Raw genomic sequence first — 4,918 nt, forward strand, 5'->3', positions numbered from 1 at the left:
CCCTTCCCTCTGTCCAACCCTAAATTTCTCACCATACACCCCCAGCTCCCACTGCCAGCTGTAACCCAAAACGTACCTTTAAACATTGTTAGCCTCCTGCCCCCCTCCACACATACACACACCTCAGTTCACCCTGAGCCGGCCCAGTGGCCTGACCTTGCCTCCTCTGCATTTTAACTCTCCCATAACTTCACACAGAGCTGAACTTGTGCCCCGAACGCCGCCTCTCTCACCCACACAGATGTGCACACACACACACACGCACACACACACACACACACACACACACACACACACACAAAAGGAGGACGCACAATCGCTTCCGATCTCGTCTTCCTCCGCTCCTTCTGTGCTCATGTGTGAGTAAATCTGTCTTCGTAAAAACGTCTCTGTTACACAACATGTTGCCTAAGAAATAAGAATTCAGACAAAAGGCTGCGATTGAGATCAAGGAAAGTCCGCTGGAAAAAACCCACACAGCAGCATCACACTCCATCAAGGCCAAGGAGGTTATGTTTTCACCCCGTCCAGTTGTTTGCTTGTTAGAGGGATTACGCAAAGACTACTAAATAAAAGATTTCCACAAAACTTGTCGGAAGAATTGGACGCAGGCCCGAGAAAGAAGTCGGACAAAAGGGTGGATCTTATTTGACTTCCGGGGAGCGATGTCTTCAGGTGTGCAATTTGGTGCAGATTCAAACAGGGATACAAACCTGATCCTGGGGATCAAACCAACGACTTTGTGGTTCGAGGACGACCCTCTCTACCTCCTGAGCCACAGTCGCCTGTTGTCAGATTCTATCCCTCTTCCTCCTCCTCCTCTCCAGTATTCTCAGAAACAAAAGGGGTATCAAAAAAGATTTGTTTTGGCCGACAGATGAACATCATCTCACTTCCAGTGTGACGTCCGTTTCCCCCTCTTCTTCTGTGGTCGTTGGAAGGTCACGCGCTCGTGAAACATCCGTCGGGTTTCTCTCCCGATTCACAGCCGACCGCTCTCCAATATATTCTCACATTCTCAGCAGTTATCACGTTCTCAGATGTTAGTCGAGGGGTCAAGAGGTCTTATGGATTCTGAGAATACTGGAGCGAGCGCACACGCACACACACACACACACGCACACACACACGGACACACACAGGGACACACACAGGGACACACACTCCAGCCAGCCTCTGTCCAACCCTTGTTCTCTGGGTGACCCTTGCCTCGCTCCTTCGTGCTCTCACCCCGTAACTTAATGCTTATTTTCACATTGCGTGCACGCACACAGGTAGAAAAACACAGATTCTCTCCAAACTTAAACACTAAAATAGACACCCAGGCCGCCTGTCTCACCTTCACGTGTCTCTCTTACATCTCACCCCGTCACACACACACACACAGACACACACACACACACACACAGACACACACACACTGACCTAGGAGTAACTCAGTGAAGTCAGCCAATAAAACACAGAGGAATCGTCGGCATGTAACTTGACATTCTAGTGGTTTGTTTGGATAACCTCTCGCTGCGCGGAACCAACACACCCACACACACCCGCTCAGGCACACACACACACACAGACACACACACTGCAGCACTATTTTACATTTACGACTCTCTGGATCCTGCAGGAGCCCACCGCCTTGCTCGGCCCCCAGCGTTGCCCTCTCGTCCACCCCGCCACACATTCAGTCGACCGATTTCCCAGCAGTTATCTCCAAACTACACAATTACCCACACGCACGCTGTAACGACCGACCACAGTTATTGTGAAAACTTTTTTTTAATTTTTTTTTAGACACGTTAGCGGCAACGCTCCAGGGACGTCAATGTCGGTCAAGTTAGGAAATATCCCAATAACTACTGCTCTGAAAATGTGGTGCAGACCTTTGTGGTGCCAGAAAATTTGTACACGATAAAAAATGGAGAGGTTCTGGGTTGCAAGATGACAAGATAGAAAGAGAAGAAACTAACTGTATTGTGGTGGAATCTTTATTTTACTGGGAATAACTGGATAGAAGAATTAAAAATGATCAAACAGAAAGTTTCTAAACATAATTCCAAGCCTCTAAAACAGTTCGGATGAAGTTTAGGGTTATTTAGACTTATTGCACCTCAGATCAATGCGAACTATGATGAGGGGTTTGAGTGGATCTTGCTTTGGTTTAAAATTACATATAAAACTCGCGGGACCCCACATTTTGTTCCTGGCGATACAAACGTGTTTTCATTATTAAAATCCAAATCCTTTATTTCTCGAAATCTCACATTTCAAAGTCCTTCAAACTCCTGTGTTCAGCTTCCACTGCCGACCTCTGATGTGGCTTAGAAACTTTTATGATGAACATTACGGCTTCTGGAAAGCAAAGCGTCATCCATCTCTTTTATATCAGCCTTACATTCAAAGATTCCCTTAAATATTCCTCCTTAACTGCGGCATCATCATGGTTCAGGTTTGTATTTATAACTTTAAAGACCAAATAACTATTTTCCGACAACACGTGTTGTTTATACGTGTGCATGTGTTTGTGAACTCCTGCTCCCCTGCTGTGTGCACCAGGTCTGTATTTACGAGTCTCTGGACTGCAACTGAAAACCAAATCTTCTTTAACTTTAACACCACCCTCGACTCTGTCCGTGTGTGTGTGTGTGTGTGTGTGTGTGTGTGCTGGCAGTGTCATCATAACCTCATCACGACCTCTGTATGTGTGTGTGTGTTTGGGTTAGCGTTAACGTAGAGAATCGTTTTCACCTCTTTACCACATCGACTCTAAACTTCCTACAGTACCGACTTTCATTTCAATCGTTCGTGTGTGTGTGTGTGTGTGTGTGTGTGTGTGTGTGTGTGTGTGTGTGTGTGTGATGACGGCGTATCAGGATTACCTTTACCTCTCACCTAATCCTGACCTTGACCCCTCGACAAAACCTCTCCTTCACGATATAAAGCATCGTAATGGTGGCGTTTTTCACGGCGTGCTTCAAAGGGACGCGCTGAGGTTTTGGGGGAAACTGGCACATTAGTCATTTGACTTGTTAGGATATAAGAACGCAGACACCAGAATCATCCATGTGCACCTCGTAGATCATCCGCCGCACCTCAACGCGCACCGGGACGACTCCGAGGTTTCGGGCCATGACTCATTTTTTTAGGTACCGAAAGTTTCCTGACCCCAGGTTGGATGTGAAAATGTCTTAAATCTGATACTTTGGGGTAAATAAATCTGTCTCATAGATTTGTTTCTGTCTTGTAGATTTAAAACGAGAACATTACACTTTAGTAACACAACCAGCTCCAACGGTAAGTGTTACAACGCTGTGCTACAGTCGCACAAGTGTGATCATAAAGTCCACAACTGACTCTGCTTCAGCATTTACAGAAGAGTTTCTATGTGAGGTTTGCGGACATTAATTTACATTAGTTTTCTGATTGTAACAGAGCAACAGGTTAATAACAAAACCCCAGAGTTTATTAATCCGAGTTTGATTCTATATTCACTTCTGTGGCCCCTGACTAACATCTTATCGACTAACTATACGACTATATTCCACTGACAGATCCTGATCGATGACGCCTCTACCGACATAAGGGATTCAAATATATCCAATATTGATATTAAAACTGTAAAATATCAAACCTCGGTGACATTTGTTTGTCTTAGGAATCGTTGGCTATTATATTTAAAATATATATTGGTATCTAAACATCCATTCTGGTCAGGCTCTACCACAGAGGGTAAATAAAGAAGGACGACGCATTAAACAGACACGAGAGAGAGAGAGAGAGAGACAAAGCACCGGAGTGATCCTCAGTAATCTGAGTAACACGCCCAAGATGGCAGCAGAATGACACAGGAAACGAATCAAGCCAATTGCGTTGTTTAAGAATAACTTAGGTTCACGAGAGTTTCCAGTGATGTGGCGGCAGGAAGCAGGTTTTGCTGAACAGAATGTGGCGGAACAGGAAACATGGCTGCTATCAGGGAGTAAGGTTTCAGGGGGGAAAAAAACAAAAGGGAAAGAAGATGATTCCTGCAGTTTGGCTTTAAACGTCTGAAAACACTAACACCTGTGAGGAGAATCATCTGTAATTTTGAAGTTCAGGGCAACGCACGCCAGGCGTCCTCCTCTAAAAGACCGTTTTCAGGACTAAATGAACTTTTTTTTCCCTTCTCTCTGAGGGTAAAATATCCGGCTCAGCCTTGACTCGGGCTCCTCTGGTGCCGTGGTTAGTGTTACTGTCTCCACCCTGGCCCTCCACCGCCTTCAGCTGCAGCTTAATAACGGACGGTCCGACCACAGAGATTTCACAGACGTCCGAGCGTTGTCAGCTGCTACCTCCGCGGCTGCACATGCGAGTGTGCGTCGGTGGGTTTGTGTGTGTTTCCTTTGGCCTTTTCGTCTCTGCGGTTTTTAATGACACGCCAGGTTTTCCTGCATGTTGCTAAAAGGTGTACGCAGCGTGTGCCAACAACGCCGCGACGCCCTCATGTGAATAAAGTATCATGTGCCAGTGTCTGTGTGTGTGAGACGTGTGCAACATCTCCTTAATATCTCTAATACGCTGTGACCACGGATGCTCCGCAGATCAACACACTGTGTCATCTTCTTCCTCTGCTGCTAAAAAGCAGATGATGCTTCGCACACTATGTCTAAACTTAAACCCTTAAACTCTTCTCATCTTGGCAGAACTGAAGTTGCTGGAATGTGGAACACAAGTTTCTAACACACGCCACAGTAGCACAGGAGGAATAGAACCTCATAGAACCTTATCTCCAGATTCTGGTCGCTCACTCTATCGGTCTCAGTTCAGGGGTCGGCCAATGTCGGCTGCAGCCTTCATCGGTTGCGTAGACGGCGTCTAAAGAACCAAAAGGAGACGGTCTGGTCTTCCTATTGCATTGCAGCAATAGTTTGTTACAGAAGCG

Source organism: Hippoglossus stenolepis, chromosome 23 (genome assembly GCF_022539355.2).
Source record: "Hippoglossus stenolepis isolate QCI-W04-F060 chromosome 23, HSTE1.2, whole genome shotgun sequence".
NCBI classification, from domain to species: Eukaryota; Metazoa; Chordata; class Actinopteri; order Pleuronectiformes; family Pleuronectidae; genus Hippoglossus; species Hippoglossus stenolepis.